Consider the following 20,525-nt stretch of genomic DNA (forward strand, 5'->3'; position numbering starts at 1 on the left):
GTGCCATGTCCAGTCTTTTCTTAAACACATCCAGAGATGGTGACTCCACCACCTCCCTGGGCAGCCCATTCCAATGCCTAATAGTCCTTTCTGAAAAGAAATTCTTCCTAATGTCCAACCTGAACCTCCCCTGGCGAAGCTTGAGGCTATGTCCTCTTGTCCTATAGCTAGTTGCCTGGGAGAAGGGGCCAACTCCCACTCCACTACAACCTCCTTTCAGGTAGTTGTAGACTGCAATAAGGTCACCTCTGAGCCTCCTCTTCTCCAGCCTAAACAACCCCAGCTCCCTCAGCCGTTCCTCATAGGTCATACCCTCCAGACCCTTCACCAGCTTGGTCGTCCTCCTCTGGACTCGCTCCAGCACCTCAACGTCTTTCTTGAAGTGCAGGGCCCAGAACTGGACACAGTATTCAAGGTGCGGCCTCACCAGTGCCGAGTACAGAGGGACGATCACTTCCCTAGACCGGCTGGCTACACTATTCCTAATAGAGGCCAGGATGCCATTGGCCTTCTTGGCCACCTGGGCACACTGTTGGCTCATGTTTAGCCGGTTGTCGATCAGCATCCCCAGGTCGCTTTCCGCCAGGCTGCTTTCTAACCACTCTTCCCCCAGCCTGTAGCACTGCATGGGGTTGTTGTGGCTGAAGTGTAAGACCCGGCACTTGTTCTTGTTGAACCTCATGCCGTTGGTCTCGGCCCATCTATCTAACCTGTCCAGATCCCTCTGTAGGGCCTTCCTACCCTCCAGCAGATCGACACTCCCACCCAGCTTGGTGTCATCTGCAAATTTGCTGAGGGTGCACTCAATCCCTACGTCTAGATCATCTATAAAGATATTGAACAGCACCGGCCACAGAACTGAGCCCTGGGGAACACCGCTAGTGACCGACCGCCAGTTGGACTTTGCCCCATTCACTACCACTCTCTGGGCTCAGCCATCCAGACAGTTTTTAAGCCATCGAAGAGTCCACCCATCCAAGCCCCGGGCAGACAGTTTGTCTAGGAGGATGCTGTGGGAGACAGTGTCAAATGCCTTACTGAAGTCTAGATAGACTACATCCACAGCCCTGCCCTCATCTACTAAGCGGGTTACTTGGTCATAGAAGTAGACCAGGTTGGTCAAGCAGGACCTGCCTTTCATGAATCCATGTTGGCTGGCCCCGATGCCCCCATTGTCCTGCATGTGCCGTGTAATGGCACTCAGGATGATCTGGTCCATCACCTTGCCTGGCACCGAGGTCACTCTGACAGCCCTGTAGTTCCCTGGATCATCCTTCCGACCCTTCTTGTAGATGGGCGTTACATTTGCTAATTTCCAGTCAGCTGGAACTTCTCCAGTTAACCAGGACTGCCTGTAGATAATCGAGAGTGGTTTGGCAAGTTCATTTGCCAGTTCCTTCATTACTCTGGGGTGAATCCCATCCAGGCCCATAGCCTTGTGGGTGTCCAACTGGCACAGCAGGTCACTAACCATCTCCTCCTGGATTATGGGGGGTTCACACAGCCCCCTGTCCCTAACTTCAGGCTCTGGGGGCCGAGTCTCCTGAGGACAACTGGTCTTGACATTAAAGACGGAGGCAGAGAAGGCATTGAGCACCTCTGCCTTTTCCTCATCCCCTGACACTACACTACCCTCCTCATTCAGCAAGTGGTGGAGGCTCTCCTTGACCCTCCTTTTGATGTTAATGGATTTGTACAAGCTTTTTTTTGTTGTATTTGACTGTAGCAGCCAAATCAAGCTCTAATTGAGCTTTTCCCCAACGGCTTGTCTTCCTACACACTGGGACAGCCTGCTCCTGAATATTTAGCAATTCCCTTTTGAAGCATGTCCAGCCTTCCTGGACTCTTTTGCCCTTCAGGACCGACTCCCAAGGGACTCGGTCCACCAACCTCTTAAAAAGGCTAAAGTCTACCCAGCAGAAATCTAAGGCAGAAGTTCTGCTCTTGCCCCTCCTTACTTCCCCCACTATCGAAAACTCTAACATTTCATAGTCGCTATTCCCAAGACGCCACTGACCCTCACATCTCCCACTAGTCCTTCTCTGTTCACAAACAACAGGTCAAGCAGGGCCGCTCCTCTAGTGGGCTCATTTACCACTTGCATGAGGATGTTGTCCTCCACACATTCGAGGAACCTCCTAGATTGCTTCCTCTCTGCCATGTTGTATTTCCAGCAGACATCCGGCAAGTTGAAGTCGCCCACGAGTACAAGGGCCGGCGACCAGGAGGCTTCTGACAGCCGCTTGTAAAACACCTCGTCCGCCTGCTCATCCTGGTTGGGTGGTCTATAACAGACTCCCACCGTAATGTCTGCCCTGCCGACCTTCCCCCTGATCTTTACCCATAAACATTCAACCTTGTCATCCTCACCATCTTCCTCAATTTCGACACAGTCCAAGCACTCCCTAACATACAATGCTACCCCACCGCCTCTCCTGCTTCGCCTGTCCCTCTTAAAGAGCTTATAGACATCCATAGCAGCACCCCAGTCATGAGAGTCATCCCACCACGTTTCTGTGATGGCAACCACATCATAACCTTCCTGCTGTACAGTGGCCTCTAGCTCTTCCTGTTTGTTGCCCATACTGCGTGCATTGGTGTAAATGCATTTCAGCTGGGCTAGTGGCCTTGCCCCCGACGCAGGCCTGTCACCCCTAGGTTCATTTGCAGTTGCCCTGGTCTTATCCCCCTCCTCCCTTGAACCTAGTTTAAAGACCTCTTGATCAGCCCTGCCAACTTCTGGGCCATAACACTTTTTCCCTTCTGACTCAGGTGTTCCCCATCCAGCATAAGCAGACCCAGTACCATGAAAGCCACCCCGTGGTCAAAGAACCCAAAATCTCACCTACAGCACCAGTCTCTTAGCCACATATTAAACTGTTGTATTTTCATAGTCCTTTCCCTATTTTCACCTAACACCAAAGGAATTGAAGAGAATATAACCTGTGCACCTACCCCCTTTACCAAACGCCCCAGGGCCCTGAAGTCCCTTTTGATTGCCCTGGGACTTCTCCCTTCAATCTCATCCTTACCCACCTGGAATACTAATATTGGGTAGTAGTCAGAGGGCCTCACCAGTTGAGGAATCCTCCTGGCAACATCCCTTACCCGAGCCCCAGGGAGGCAGCAGACTTCCCTGTGAGTTGGGTCTGGACTTTATATTAATTTTATAATATAAATTATTATAATAATATGGTAGCCACTGTTAGAAAACCACAACAGCTACTCTTAATGGAGACCCCAAAAGGGCAGTGTATGACATCAAAAGTGTTACGGAGAAACTGGTCAGATTAATTTCTACTGATGGGTGCTTAAGCTTAAAAATTCCGTTCCCCTTAGCAGGGAGTCGCCTATAACAATTACTTTTCTTTTCTCCTTTTTGGAGCTGGTTGCAACCCTCCTAGTTGGTTGCTTCTGTTTACGTAGCCCCTTAGAAGGTCCTTTACCTAGATTCGTGTCTTCCTGACGCTCAGGAAGATGCTCAGGCTCCATCACCTCATACCTGTTCTTCAGGGGGACGCGGGGAGGGGAGGAATGTCAGGATGGGATTCACCTGCCACCCCAAGCAGGGACCTGCCTCCATTCCCCCCCATCCCCTAGGTCTCCTCCTGCTCCTTGTGGAGGAGGAAGAGGATCCTCCACTACCCGGGGAGCATTAGGCCCGTCTGTTTTCCCCAGGACAGGCAGGGAACAGCACTGCCCGCCAACCTCTTCCTGGGATGCTCTTGTACTCCTTAACCTTTCCACCTTCTCCTTGAGTTGGGCCACCAAGGAGATCAGGTCGTCGACCTGTTCACACCTGACACAGGCGACGTCTCTGTTACCCTTGAGTGCCAGGGTAACATTAGCCTTTCCTAAATTTCAGATTTGGCTCTGAAGAATAAGTACTCCTAAACTTTAAAAGGTCTATTGCAGCATGCCAAAAATCTCCCAGTATGTTGTTACATTGTAGTGATCACATCCTGTTCTGAGTTATCTAGCTCCTGGCACCCAAAAAAAGACAAAAAAAAAAAAAAAGAAAAAAAGTCTTTCCTACAAGATTAATCATAAATTTCCTGTAATGTGCCGGACCACTTTTAAGACATTCTTCAGATACAAGACAGTTCAAGGTGTGTCGCTCCTGAAAGAGAGTAGGTATGTTTGGGGTTTTCTTTACTTACAGTTTGAAAAGACTGAAACTGGTTTTTAAGGTTTTTCAAATTTGGAACGGGGTTTCTTCAGTTAATTTCACAATTCACTTTATGTTAGGGTTCCAAAGAGTTTGATAACAGGCTAGTACCTGGTTTCCTCTGAATCCCCCTTTTAAATTGCAATGTAGCATTTTACCTGACTCTGCAAGGTGCTAAACGAGGCCTACATATCTTTCTGGACAGACAAACATGTTTGTACAGAAGTTGGAGAATGCTATTTTTTAATTACATGGGGAAAGGAGTGTACACTGAAACTTCTAAGTTTATGATGAAACTAGTTTTTTTGGATGGTCAAATATGATGACAATGATAAGGAATTCTCTTAAGACCTGACTGTGTTGAATCAGTGGGCAAAACATAGAATCACAGAATGATAGAATGGTTTGGGTTGGAAGGGACCTTAAAGATCATCTAGTTCCAACCCTCCTGCCTCAGGCAGGGACACTTTTCCACTAGACCAGGTTGCTCAAAGCCTCATCCAACCTGACGTTAAACACTGCCAGGGAGGGGGCATCCACGACTTCTCTGGGCAACCTGTTCCAGTGTCTTACCACCCTCACAGGAAAGAATTTCTTCCTAATATCTAATCTAAATCTACCCTCTTTCAGTTTAAAACCATTCCCCCTCATCCTGTCACTACTTGCCCTTGTAAAAAGTCTCTTTCCAGCTTTCCTGTAGGGCCCCTTCAGTTTAATACAAGATCGGTTTAATATAGCTAAAATAGCAATTTTTTTACATGGCAGTTATTGGATTTTTCGAATCTATTTCTGCAGGAGGCTGTGGAACCAGACAGTATTTGCAGGTGCAAGAAGGGATTAGGTAAATTCATAGATAAAAGATCTAGCAGAAGGTAAGAAAGGGAATTTGCCGTCATTCAGCTATTGTGCACTGCCTGGGGAGAGAGTGGAGAGGGAGTGGTAATGTCGGGAACAGACCTCAGTTCACGGACAGGACTGCAAGTTCTTCCTAAAGAGCATCTGCCACCATTGCAGGCAGAATAACACACAAGTAGTACAATACATTTGACACAATATGGCATCTTTTCTAGTTTTTTGTATTGTTCTTCCATGCCACATGACTACAAACTGTAATCATGCAGACTGTAGTGCAATTAGTTAGTTGGCCTGTTGATTAAATTGGCCATTTTTTTTCAGGGCTCACTAAACAACAAGCCATTTCTTACATAAAAGTAAAACCGTACTTCACAATATTTATCTCCACTGCAATAGTTGAAATGTTCCTCATAATATGAATAGGAAATAACATACACTTACCTGAATTACAGTGGGAAGTTTGTCAGTTCTACATAAAGTTATTCTACCTATTTCTTTTTAAATTAAAATTACAATATTAGAGAAGTATAATTTAAGAGAATTACTAATGTGTTTCTATCACTGTTACACATAGAAAATGAAAATTGAATTTTCTACTAATAATAATTTGATGAAATACATCTGTTAAAATTGAAATAAAAATGAGAATTTATTTACTGTTAATAAGCGCCACAAACCCAGATAAGTTTTCTTGAGAAACGTACAGGAAATGTCAGAAAAAGAGGAGAAATAATGCATTTGTAGATATGTACAACAGTGGGAATAAGATCGAACTTAATTAATTTGAATTTTGCAACCTCAAAAAAATTATCAAATAGATTATAACCTCATGAAATTGCGAGTTTAATGTAGAAGAAAGACCTTTAACTGCTTAAGGCTACTTGGAAAAGTTGAACAAAAGTGTATGGATTGGGTAGATTTAATGTGAGCATGTGTATTTTTAGGAACACTATTTCCCTTATTTTCTAAATTATTTGTTATGTAAACTTTACCTTAAAAACCTAGTAAAACATTTGCAAAGTGTTTAAGGTGAAAAAATACTAATACTGCTTTTACTGAGGTAGTACAATGTTGTGGTGTTGAGAGACTGGAGTATCACAGTTGATTTGGAAATGGAGTTGCGATTGAATTTATTGAAGATGTAATGTGTTGTTTTGTTTCTTATAACATCTATTTTTCGTTTGCAAAAGTACAAGTGATATGGATAAGTTAGAATACTAACAGGAATATAAAACATGAATTACTGAGATCAAGAAAATCTTACAGACCAGACACTGAAAAAATGCAATGTTCAGTGCATTTGATATAGGTCATAAGTATATAATCTTTTGAAAGACATTCATAAATTATCCATCACATGAGATGGTCTTCCTCTTGAATCGGATACATTGTACTTGAATCAGTTATATTTCTTATTGAAACATATGTGCTGACTATCAGAACATATACTACATGCATCATCTGCTCAAACCTGCAAATAAGAAAGATTTTGTATTGTGACAGATATCAACTATCAACTAGAAAACCAAAGTGATTTCTTATCAAATTAGAAATGTCACTTGTTGAAACAGACGCTTCGCTTTTTTTGATATAGACATATTGGCTATTCTATATATGTTGTCTCTGAGATTAGATGCATTGCTTATGAAAAAGATGGATTTCTCTTTGCAATAAATATATTGTCTTTTTAGCAACAGCAAAGAATGCGCTATATTTCTACCCAAATATGTTGTCTAGTTTTAACAACTTGTCTCATAAAGGAATGTGTCTATGAATTCACTCTCTGACCATCTAGAAAATGTACCATAAAAGTGCAGGGAAATTATAGCCAGTAAAATTATTTTCAGAATGATAAACTAGGTACATTACAGTAAAATCCATTTTTACAATATATGTTGTTGGAACTGTGTCTTTTATTATATACTATTCTAATTAAAAAATAGTTACAGTATTCCTGAAATAAAATGACATACTACTGTCTCTTCCTGTGCTTAATTGCAATTGACTGAAAATAATATTCAAATGTAAGAATTTTGATTCTTTTCAAACCTTCAGCCATTGTAGTAATCTTAACACTTAGAGTAACTTTGCATTCCAGTATAAAGAAATGTCTTACAAAAGGAAAAGAAAAAAAATATACTGGATACCCCTAAAAAATGTCTTGTTTGTTTTTCTTCTGGTTGATAATCAAGGAAAATAAAAGCCTTTATTCTAACTGGTTCTAATTAGAAGCTTTTAATTGGTTTTCACCTAAAGAGATGCATTAAGTCTATTCACTTGGGTCATTAGACTTGTAGGTTTAAGGCAATAACTTCAAGACTCTGGTCAGTATCACCCACAGTGTCTTTTACTTCTGAGTGGATTCGACAAGTTGAGGCAAACTGAAATTTTAGGTGAATTCCCTTTTTTTTTTTCCTTTATATAATTCTAGAGAGATCACAAATGCATTATTTTGCAAGGCAAATTACTTTCTCTGGAACATTACAAATGTCAGTGTTCAGGATACTGGTTGGTGGCAACTGGGAAAGCCCAAGAACAAGCCTTAGCATGAGATGTATTTTGGCTGCTGGAGAGTAGGACCTAATGTTTGTGGGCTTGTGAGGATTACACAGAATCGCAGAATCACAGAATGTTAGGGATTGGAAGGGACCTCAAAAGATCATCTAGTCCAATCCCCCTGCCGGGGCAGGATTGCCTAGACCATATCACACAAGAACGCGTCCAGGCGGGTTTTGAATGTCTCCAGAGAAGGAGACTCCACAACTTCTCTGGGCAGCCTGTTCCAGGCTGTTCATTACTTAATGAAGCTTGCTGTACCTGAGCACTGGTCCACAGTATAACCTCACTGACTGAACTTAAAATATTTCTTCACTCTTCTGATAGGGCCAGTGCAAGATCTAACCTGCAGTAAGGCAGATATTTGTGAAAAGATGGAAAAAAAGTTATATTAATCATTGCATGAAGTATTAAGGAGAATGGATTTGCAATCTTTCTGACGATTAAGTTCTGCAGTGCCTAAGGCCAATAGAAACTTTGAATGTTATTCCTTTTAGTTCGAAGAAAACATCATTCTGCTGGGACATCTTTTGGTTTTGGAAGTTATCTGCAGCAAACTGAGAACAAGTTAATTTTAGCATGAGGATTTTCTCATTCATTTCATCTACTTCAAATTGTATGAATTAACTGTTAAACTCTTCCAGTTTCTACAGAGTTTCTTTAAAGGGAGGCAAACTAATAAAAGCCATGCCTATGAAACATGTTTCCCTCAATTGTGTCTCTTCTAAAAATACAACAGAACCAATAAATTATATTACAGCAGAAGCTGAAGTCCCCATGAGGGGGCCTTACATGATAGAGCACATTTGGAGTTTGCATTTAGCTATCACTTTTAATTAGTATAAACCAGCAATGAACCCAAATACCTCTTCTCAAATTCGTTTTGATGATTTTGTATCTGCAGTGACACCAGGGATAAATCTGACCTTCCAGGTTTAATTCCTACTATATTGAATCACAGAATCATGTACTTTAGAGAGGAAACCCATCAGTAATCAAGATTTACTTCTAACACAAACCACATCCAGTTACAACACATTGCTCAGAGCAATGTCCAGTCGAGTTTGAAAATCTCCAAGGATGGAGATTCACAACCACTTCAGAAAACCTGTTGCCATGTGTCATCACTGTCACAGTAATCTTTTTTTCCTTTTATCAACCCAAATTTTGTCATGTTCTAAGCCTGGTTTCTAGGCTTGTTCATCCTGTGCTCCAGCCCTCTGACCACCTTGGTGGTCCTCCACTGAATTTACTCCAGTATGTTAGTGTCTTTCCTATACTGCGGAAGCCAAAACTGGACACAGTACTCTTCTTACAGTTTCACAAGTGATGAACAGAAATGAATACTCTCTTTCTAAAATAGACCATTATGTGATTAACTTTTTTTGTTGCATGCTCTTGATTCGTATTCAACATGTTCACCACAACATCCCAGATTAGAGCAATTTAAATGTACTTTTTCTGAATTCTGTATATTCTGTATATTCTTAATCAGAATATATCTCAGCAAATGTCTTCTATGTATTATTTACATAGAACGGTATATTCTACCTAGAAATGGAACTCTAAACTACATTTTGTGGGTTTTTTTCCTAACATTTTATCTTATATTTATTTAAAACATTCAAGCTGAAGTATGGAAGCAAGTATTTTAAAGAGATCATATTGCAAACAATAATTTGTTTTGATATTCCTGAAAGATATTCCTGTTTCAAAGTCAAGTATATGACAACAATTTGTCCATAATGATCTTACTAACCAAAAATGCTGATTGAGAAATATTTCTTGTAGAAATGGAATAATGTCACTTCTTACTTTCAAACTATTCTTCTCTGTGAACTAGGATGAGAGAAATGATCATTGGATGAACTGGCAGAAAGATATTTTTAGAATAAATTAACCAGTAGACCTTGTTGACATGTTACACGATGTATTTGATCTGCGTCAACACAATTTTCTTGGGCTTTGGATATTTTAATGAAGCATAAGATGTTCATATTATGTGTGACCTTTTGGGTGTTTATCCAAGATGAGAATTATTCTGCAGTGTCAAGAAGCCATTTAAAGAGCATCATGAAGATTATAAACATAACAAAACAGTATTGTTTTTGCTAATATAAAATAGTGGCAATTTCTCTTCAATTAAAATGTCTTATTACACTAATGTATCATCCTCTCTGCTATACTCATAGGGGGAGAATTATTCCTGGATATTGGTTTTTTTTTTCTTTCTTTCTTTTTCTTTCAGCCTCCTCTGTTTTTCTTAGTATTGTATCAAAATTCTTTTATCACCTCTATAATACTGGTTTAGCAAAGTTGAATCTTTGACATTAAAAATATTTCCTTTGCTTCTCAAAAACAAATCCCTGATTAGCTCTCAAATGCCATCCATTAGTGTCTTCAAATAGCATTTTTTAGACCAAATCCAGAAAAAAAAAAATACAGGCTGCTGGCCTTTTTCTTCCTTATGTTAGCTAAGATTTCAGCTCTTCAAAGTCTTTTCTGCAGAGACAGGGCTCTCGAACAAGAATCCAGTACCTTCTCAGGCCTCTCTAGCCTCACTTCTTTCTTTTTCAGGGAACATAATAATTTTTCACAAAATCAAGTGATCTTTTTCCCCTCACCAAGCTTTTCAATCCTGCCCGAGGTATCTCCCTTTAGTCTTGATTTATTTTTAAACCAGCCTACTCAAAAACTTATGCTCAAATGTCTGGCTAAATCTTAGACAAATACCATATCACGGACATTGGCTTCTGCATATTTTTGTTTTAAATCTATTGATCCTTTTCAAGGAAACTGACAGCTTGTCAGTCTAGATTCTGCTACTCACATTTTATATTATTTGTGTTACACTGTTAAGCAATGTTAAAGTATTTCAGAGTATCAACTCCCTAATGGGAAGGAGTAAGGAAGATGGAGCCACACCCTTAATGGTGTTCAGTGGGAGGACAAGAGGCAATGGGCACAAACTGAAATGCAGAGAAGTCCACTTCAATGTGAAAGAACTTTTTCACTGTAGGTGTGGTCAAACACTGGAACAGGTTTCCCAGAGAAGGTGTGGAGTCTCCATCTATGGAGATATTCAAAACCCAACTGAACTTGGTCCTCACCAGCCTGTTCTAGCTGAACCTCCTTTGAGTGGGAGATTTTAACTAGATGGGACCTCTCTGGAGGTCACTTCCTCTGCAACCATTCTGTGATTCTATGATACCTCATTAAGAAAAAAAGCAAATTAAAGCATAGAGCTATTACCTCACTTCAAAATATAACTCTATCTTAACTTCAAGGCAATGAATGAATCCATAGCTGTATCCATGACTGAATTTGGAGGTACCTGGTATTTTGATAGTGATTTAGTTCTAAGGACATGTTCAAATAGATATTTGAAATTAAGTAAGCCGTTACACAGTGTATCTCATCATTGTTCAGGACATTCACCTTGTTGTGTTTTGACATATAAATTATATATTTCATACATAATGTCCTTGAGAGCTTTATATGTTTCACTCATGTTTTCTGTATGCCTTTAAGGAACATATTCATTAAATATTTTTTGGAAGTTGTTTAGTATCATGTTTTCTGATAAGTTGTTTTAGCATAAAAAGCATAACAAGCTACACATTTGACTACGTGAATCAGAGCAATATTTACATTCTTCATCATTATAATGCATTTAGGTTTTTTTATCAATAATACAGACTAAACATTAACCAGTAACTAGCAGAAATAGTTCAAGTCTCAGTAGACTATATTTTGTGAATGAGAAATGTTGAGATGTGAGATATACCAAATGGTTCTGAAATAACTCTGGCAATGGCAAAGTTTCAGAAATTTCACGTTGCTGAGCGTTCGGTCTTTCAGATACTTTTTCAATGTTCTCCTGTTAAAGAATAAGGACACTGCTTTTATTGTTTGATGTGGAGAGCAACATGGCATTATTTTCTCTTTATGATTAGTGTATAATGCTTGTTGGAGTTTCCCTACATTCTGTAAGTATTAAACCTTTTTTATAGTTAAGGATATTTTTCTTTTACTTGATAAAAATTAAATTAATAAACAAAAATATAGCATATGTATGTTATAAGCATGGCATAAAAACACAGGTTGAAGATTTAACCATATGTAGGCTACGTTTTATAAATTATAAGACTAAGACATGTAAAACCCTGCAATACTCAGACTTTGAGAGTAATTAAATCCTGAATCCTTTTAACCTAAAGGATACCTGCATGGGGTTGGGACTCACTTTTTACATTTATTCTTCTTGATTCACTTAAAACTCAAAGATTTCTGTTAAAGTTTACTCATTTAAAGTCCAGGATATTACTTTTAGGATACTCAGAATAAGAGAGGTAAAAACATGTAGAATTGCTTAAAAAGAATATAAATCTACAGTTAAAAGTATAAGAAAATCCATAAGCAATATATATGATTTCATTTCTGGAAATGCTTTTTTAATTGTTATTTTCCTATTGCTGGCAAATAGAAACCGTAGTATGAAAATGTAAACAATCCCACTAAAATTAAGATGGTAAAATATAACTTAACAATATAGAAGTTAAAATTTATAAAAATAAAGTTCTTTTTTGAATCTCAGTTTAATTGTAAGTTTGCCATAATCCCTGAATATGTGATGATGCAGTCTTGCTGTGTATGGCCTGTGACTCAAATCTTCACAAAAATACACCCTTCCATTAACAATTTTCTTGCTGGGAAGGAGCATTTTGCAGCATCATTCTGGTCAGTCTGCAAGTATGTCTCTCATGCTTTTCATGTGTGTCACTCATACTTTGTAGTAAACTGAATAAGTGAAGTAAAAAATCTGCACACTGTAACACCCCTGCTTCTACCTGAACTCTAAAGATAAAAGAGAGATAAACAGACTGCGCCATCATTTGGTTCTGTAAGAGCAACAGCAAATATATCTGTAAAATTAAATGAGGCAACTAATCTCATTTGCAGAAAGTTATCTGATGTTGAAGCAACAGGATTCTTCCGTTCATGGAAAGAATGTTTGAATTTCTTGTATAATAAGTGATACATAAATTTTGACATATAGAAAATAAGTCACGTAAGACTACTTCTGTAAAAGCAAATAATTTCATGAGGTATTCATACTACTAAAACACGTTTGTATTGGGTTTCTGTGGCAAGGTTTTGGCAGTGGGGGGGCTACAGGGGTGTCTTCTGTGAGAAGCTGCTAGAAACTTCCTCTGTGTCTGATAGATCTAATGCCAGCCAACCCTAAGATGGACCAGCTGCTGGCCAAGGCCAAGCCCATCAGCAATGGTGGTAGCGCCTCTGTGACAGCACATTGAAGAAGGGGAAAAAGTTACTGTGCAACGGCAATTGCATCCAGAGAGAGTAGTGAAAATATGTGAGAGAAGCAACTCTACAGACACCAACGTCAGTGAAGAAGGAGGACAGAGGAGGTGCTCCAGGTGCTGGACTAGAGATTCCCCTGCAGCCCATGGTGAAGATAATGGTGAGGCAGGTTCTCTCCCTGCAGCCCATGGAAGTTAACAATGGAGCAGATATCCACCTGCATGCCTGAAGGACCCCACACTGGTGCAGGTAGATGTGCTTGAAGGAGGTTGTGAACCTATGGAAAGAGTGTGCTGGAGCAGGCTTCTGGCAGGACCTGTGGACCCATGGAGAGAGGAGCCCACACTGGAGCAGGTTTGCTGGCAGGACTTGTGACCCTGTAGGGGACCCATGCAGGAGCAGTTTGTTCTGGAAGGATTGAACCCTGTGGAAGGCACTCACACTGGAACAGTTCATAAAGAACTGCAGCCTACGGCAAGAACTCATGTTGGAAAAGTTAATGGAGAATTGTCTCCCGTGGGAGGGATCCCACACTGGAGCAGAGGAAGATTGTGAGGAGTCTTCCCCCTAAGGAGGAAGGAGCAGCAGAGACAATATGTGATGAACTGACCACAACGCTCATTCCCTGTCTTCCTGTGACACCGGCGGGGAGGAGTTAGAGAAATTGGGAGTGAAGCTGAGCCCAGGAAGAAGGGAAAGGTGGGGGAAGGTGTTTTTAAGATTTGGGTTTATTTTGCATTACCCTACCCTGACTTGATTGGCAAGAAATTAAATTAATTTCCTCAAGTCGAGTCTGTTTGGCCCATGACTATAATTGCTGAATGATATCTTCCTGTTCTTATCTCGACCCACAAGCCTTTTGTTATATTTTCCCTCCCATGCCCAGCTGAGGAGGGGAGTGATAGAGTGGCTTTGGTGGGCATCCATCGTCCTTTCAAATCATAGCAGTATAAAAGAATTTGGAATGTAATAGAGTGCAGACAAGAATATCAATCAGTGGTTAATTTATCTGTCATTTAACAAAAAACTGACTAATTACTCATTTTAATAATACAATAAAGCATATTGTACATATGTTATCCAAAGAGGAAAAAATTTAATATTTTTCACTGCTAACTTCCAGAAAGTATGGAGTATTAATATGGTTTTATTCTCAGCTTGGCATAAGAGTATGAACTTCTTGGAACTCAAGATATTTAGAAAAAAGGAAAAAAATAGTCTTGCCACTAACTCTCTGGATATGAAGGCCCACTGGATCCTGTGGAATTAATACTCATTTGGTCAGTAGCTAAGTACCAATTCACATAGTGGGTAATTTGGTAATGCTGCATTACAAAAACAAGACAAGTCTTTTTTTTATCTTTATCATTAGATTAGAAGGAGTGAGCGGCTTTCTCTTTTTTCCTTCCCTGGGATTTCTTCTACCAAACTGAAATGTTCTCATGTAAAAGAGAAGACAATAAACTTCAGTACTCTGAGAGAGCAGAAGTGACAACAACCATGTGCAAGCATACTTGAGTGTAATGTTTTCACTTCTTTTTTTCTCCAGTAATCTGAACGGAAAAAAAAAACATAGAGAGTGCAACAGCATAACACTGTGCTGAACTGAGCCTCTAGAGTTCAGAAGCAAAATGCATATGATATAAAATAGTCATGCTGGTGACACTAATATTATCTATAATAATTTAGGTTAGAGTGCTAAATTCCTGAGGCAACAGGCTGTTTGTACTAGCTCTTGTCAAAAATCAGGATTCATTTGTACATTCTTGATTAGTGACACATATTAAGGTTTCATTTTACTCTTTATACTTAAATTGCATTTTGCCTACGGTGGTCATTTAAGACAGAGTTCATTAAATTATGTTATTCCATTTTAGTTTTTGTGTAAAGAGCAAAAAGAAAAAAAAACTATACTGAGAAGTGAAAGACTTTTGATATGTAATTTATTTTGACAACTATGCTGTTATAGCAGCAAGGTAAGAAAAACTTTTAACAGGAGTTACACTCAAATTATTATTTTTACATTTTTATTACAACAAAGAGGAAAAATCTGAAAACATTTTGTTCTATCATATACCAAAACAATTAGTATAACACTTGGGCATATATTTTTCTAAAATTTTTCAATTCCACTGGATCGTCTTTCAATTCCCATTATTTTTAAATACCCAGTTAAAATTTTTCAGTCTTAGAAGCTTAAGAGGGTTAATTATATATTTTTTCAAATTGTAAAATTTCTTAAATTTGCTCAAAGCTGATATGTAGGTCAAGTAGCATATTCAAACGAAATAAACATATAAAATGGTTCCGAAAGGCAAGAAATTGATGTTTGTGAAGAAAGTTGGCTTTAATTTTTAAAACATGAAATCTCCTACATCTCATATAATTTGATTGTTAATGATCTGAACAACCATTGTGAGGTTACACTTCACTCACCACACAGAAAGGTGGAATTAAGTGCCAGTGGTCAAAGCTTTGGTGCTAAATTCCTTTTGGGAATTCAGGAATAGGAATACTTATAGTCTGAGATTTATTTTGAATTTTTTTAATTATTAAGGGGCTTTGAAATATATTTTTTTCAGTTGCTTTGTTTAAAAACTCTAAACTGATAGACTAGTATACAATTTGACAGACTAGGCAGATATCATACTGGAAAAATTGCAAAGACTACAATTCTAATTATTGTAACTTCAAGTAAGAGATATTAGAGAGCCCACAAGGGAACAATTCTTCACTAGCACTCAGGGCTAGTTCAAAGTGTTAGAGTTCAAGAGCCACTCTGAAACAGTGACCATAATATACATGGGATAACATTTGTCAGGGTCAAAATGACAAAAAAAAAAGGTCATATCTGAATGGTTAGAGGCTTTCAGCACGTCACTTGAAAGTAGAGATTGAGCTTGCTGTCCTTGCTTAATCAGAAGGAGATGAGGTTAAGGGGTACACTGTTAGCAACCTATGGCTACATCAGGAGCAATTACAAACACAGCACAGTTTTAGCAAGGGGCAATGGCCACAGGCTGCAGTTCGGGAGGCTCAGGTTACCTCTTAGGAAAAGATGTATTTTTACTGGGTTGGTAGTCCAGCACTGGAACAGGTGGATGCAGGGTAGTGTAGAACCTGTATCCTTTGAGGTTTTTAAGACTCAGCTAGCCAAAGACACAGTGACCAGATCTCATGTTGGCAACAACCCTGTTTCAGGTTAGTCGTTGGACTTCCAGAGATTTCTTCCAAGCAATATTTCTGTGATTCTATGAAGTGAAGGAAACCAAAACCAAAACAAAAAAAAAGGCATGGAGGGACAACTTAGATGTAAATGAAAGCAAAGGAGACCTCCCTCCCTTCATTGCCCTCCTCCACCACCCAGCTTCTGGCCCAAAAGGAATTTCACAAACAAATTCTAGAAGTCACTGACAGTGATAAGAATGTACCCCTGTAAATATGATTTTAGCCATTACCAGTAAAAGCCCACAAGCCTTCTACTGACCTGACAGTCCAGGGTCTCAGGGTTGGTCTGGGCTTGCCTTGGTCTGAACTGGTTTTACATTGTTTGAACAGCTGGCTTGTGTCCAAGTGACCAGTGAGGTCAGCATTTTAAACATTTTATCTATTGACATCTAAGGTCCTTAGACTATTTCTTTCAAATCCCAGAAATGTGATGAAGAAAAACAAGTAACAGAAGTATCCTGTATCTGTGCTGGGCTGTAGGCATTGATTTTCAGACACTGGCTGTGTCTTCTATACCGGCAGTTAGAGAGTGTACACTGGAGTAGCACTATCGTTAAAATTATTAACTTCTGTAAAATCCTCCAGGATTATCTCTTGGTTTTAATGAATTTCACTTTTTCCTGGTAAATTGATACCACTCATTGCACCCCTTCGGCACTAATTCTTCTTACTACGTTAATCGTTGCAAAGGTAAGAAGAGTATTGTTATATTTGCTACTCCCTTTCCTGCTTACTGAGGAACTTGTTTGCTCTCTGTTCACCCAAGGGTCAATGGCTTTAGACAGGAAACATTAAGTCTCAGTTCCAACTTATTATGTGATAAAATACCTCTCCTACCACCCACAGCAGGATAAGATCAGGTTCAAGACCATCTAAGGAACCTGAAGGTATACAAGTCCAGGAGACCTGATGAGATGCATCCACAGGTTCTGAGGGAAGTGGAGGATGAAGTTGCTAAGCCACTTCCCATAATTTTTGAGAAGTCTTGGCAGTCTGGTGAAGTTCACACTGACTGGAAAAAGGGAAATATAACCTCAGTATTTAAAAAGAGAAAAAAGAAGACCCAGGGAACTACTGAACAGTCAGTCTCACCTCTGTGCCTGGCAATATCATAGAACAGATCCTCCTGGAAACTATGCTAAAGTACATGGAAAATAAGGAGGTGATTGGTGACAGCCAATATGGCTTCACTACAGGCAAATCGTGCCTGGCAAATTTGGTGGCCTTCTACAATGGGGTTACAGCGCTGGTGGTCAAAGAAAGAGTGACTGACATCATCTACCTGAACTTGTGCAAAGCATTTGACACAGTCCCACATGACACCCACCTCTTTAAATTGGAGAGACATGCACTTGACAGATGGACCATTCAGTGGACAAGTAATTGGGGGGATTGTTGCACTCAAAGTGTTGCGGTCAACAGGTTGACTTCCAAGTGGACACCAGTGATGAGTTGCATTCCTCAGGGGTCTGTATTAGGACCAGTCCTGTTTAACATCTTTGTTGGCAACATGGACAGTGGGATTGAGTGCACCCTCAGCAAGTTTGCCAACGACAACAAGCTGTGTGGTGCGGTCGACACGCTGGAGAGAAGGGATGCCATCCAGAGGGACCTTGAGAGGCTTGAGAGCTGGGCCTGTGCAAACTGCATGAAGTTCAAGGCCAAGTGCAAGGTCCTGCACATGGGTCAGGGCAATCCCAAGCATGAATACAGGCTGGATGGAGAATGGACTGAGAGCAGCTCTGAGGAGAAGGACTTGGGTGTGATGGTTGATGAGAAGCTCAACATGAGCCGGCAATGTGCACTTGCAGCCCAAAAAGCCAACTGTATCCTGGCCTGCAGCAAAAGAAGTGTGGCTAGCAGGTTGAGGGAGGTGATTCTGTCCCTCTGCTCTGCTCTTGTGAGACCCCACCTGGAGTACTACGCCCAGCTTTGGGGCCCCTAACATGAGAAGGACATGGATCTGCTGGAACAAGTCCAGAGGAGGGTCACAAAGATGATGAGAGGGCTGGAGCACCTCTCCTATGAAGACAGGCTGAGAGAGTCGTGTCTGTTCAGCCTGGAGAAGAGAAGGCTCCAGTAAGACCTTATAGCAACATTTCAGCACCTGATGGAGGCCCACAGGAAAGCTGGAGAGGGACTTTTTACAAGGGCATGTAGAGATAGGAAAAGGAGGAACAGTTTTAAACTGAAAGAGGGTAGATTTAGATGAGATATTAGGAAGAAATTATTTCCTGTGACGGTGGTGAGACACTGGACCAGGTTACCCAGAGAAATTGTGGATGCCCCCTCCCTGGCAGTGTTCAAGGCCAGGTTGGATGGGGTTTTGACCAATCTGGTATAGTGGAAGGTGCTCCTGCCCTTGGCAGGGGTGTTGGAACTAGATGATACTTAAGATCCCTTCCAATCCAAACCATTATTTGATTCTATGAGAATTTTTCATGTGGATAATCAGACTGAGTCCCAGAATGACCCCAGCACAAGCAGCTGGTAAAAATGACTATGTAGCCTGTTCATCTGTCTGGGAACAAAAAGTGAACCTTGTAACAGCCTTTATACCTATTTTGGATCCAGGTGGACTTCCCTTGTACTGCATTAAGTAATAACTAACAACTTAAAATATATACATAAACTAAAGTCTTTACTAGTGAGTGTAAAACCACTCAACCTGTGTTGCTTTCTCTAAGCATAGCACTATCATTTCAAAGATAAAAGTATAGAGTACTTCAAGCATGAAATGAGTGAACTGACATCAAGAAATAAAATTTTCCATTCAAATGTCACTGTGAATAATAAAGTGATTGAATATCTTTTGATGTGAGCCACGAAAATGCAAGACTGAGAACCCTTACACAGTCATAGACATACCGTTTCTATCTATAGCAAAAGACAGGATTTTCAGAAATACTGAGTAAAATGCAGCTGAGCAAAGTTATTGAACACCTTACTCAAATACTGTCATGGTGCACCAAAATCAAAGAATGGTTAGACACCTAAAACAGCTTACAGATCTAATCAGGAGCTTTCATCACTTTTATCTGCTGTTGGAAGATGCTTCTTTTATCAAAACATTTTCCATCATTTATCAATTCCAAAATACACAGAAAAGATGCTCTGCATATTTCATGATTTTCAACAGGGAAAGGATAAAAACTTGAGAAAGTGTACTGAGGTACACCCAGGTAGTGACAAGAAGCTTTATACTTGCTCATAAAATGACATACACCTCAAGCGATCAATAGTCATTAGGAAGCACTGACAGCCCAGAAAGTGCCAATGAACATGAGATGCTGGACACTTCTCTCTGTAAACTCATTCTCTCTTTCAAAACACTACTAACGACTTGTCTGGTTAGTTCAGCAAAGTTGGATTCCCACCTTCCCCATCTTTCGTATCTCTTTGAAAGAGTGTCACCTTGAAACTGCAACCTGTCCTTGCTGCATTCTTAAATAATTTATCATGACATCACATCCACAATTTAAAACTCTGAAGATATAGGGGACAATGATCAATATACTTAAAGGGAAAGGGTGGGGGGAAGCCTCTATTGAGAAGCTTTAACTGCAAATCAGTTTCATAAGAGAAAATAATTTTGACTAAAATTGAATTGACATGCAATGGAGACATAAAAAAGAAAACAGGCACTTTTTACTTCTCCTCTTATTCGTTACAAAAAAAATGAGTATTGAAGCACTGTGTTCAAATCTCATTGCCAGAAGACGATGACTTTGATTCTAACAGTGAGGAAAGCAGAGAAGTTTTCTGAATTATCCAGCAGTGACTAGCTGAAATATGAATTCTAGGCAGGATTTTGTTTGATCTTGTTAAGAAGAAAGAAAGCACAGCATGAATTGGAAAAGAAAAGACCTCTACAGTCTGAATAGCTGTAAGCTGACTGTGAACTTATATGAATATTGCTCTTCAAGGAAACCTTTAGTATTAATGTAATTAATATAATGATGTAAGTAGAAACTCAATGCTGAAGGAAAAGTCTTCATGTTTATACTTACAAATACCTTAGGGGCAGGGATCAAGAGGATGGGACCAGACTCTTCTCAGTGGTGCCCAGTGACAGGACAAGGGGCAATGGGCACAAACTAAAGCATGGGTAGTTCCATCTACATATGAGAAAAAAAACTTCTTTACTTTGAGGGTGACAGAGCACTGGAACAGGCTGCCCAGGGAGGTTGTGGAGTCTCCTCTGGAGATATTCAAAACCCACCTGGACATGACCCTGTGCAAGGTGTTCTAGGGGAACGTGCTTTGGCAGGGGGTTAGACTAGGTCTCCAGAGGTCCCTTCCAACCCTAACCATTCTGTGATTCTGTGATTCTATGTTTTGTTCAAGAAAACCCAGTGTAACCCACCCAATTAGAAGCAAAGGACAAAACTGT

The sequence above is a fragment of the Nyctibius grandis genome, chromosome 6 (genome assembly GCF_013368605.1).
Source record: "Nyctibius grandis isolate bNycGra1 chromosome 6, bNycGra1.pri, whole genome shotgun sequence".
Taxonomy (NCBI): Eukaryota; Metazoa; Chordata; class Aves; order Nyctibiiformes; family Nyctibiidae; genus Nyctibius; species Nyctibius grandis.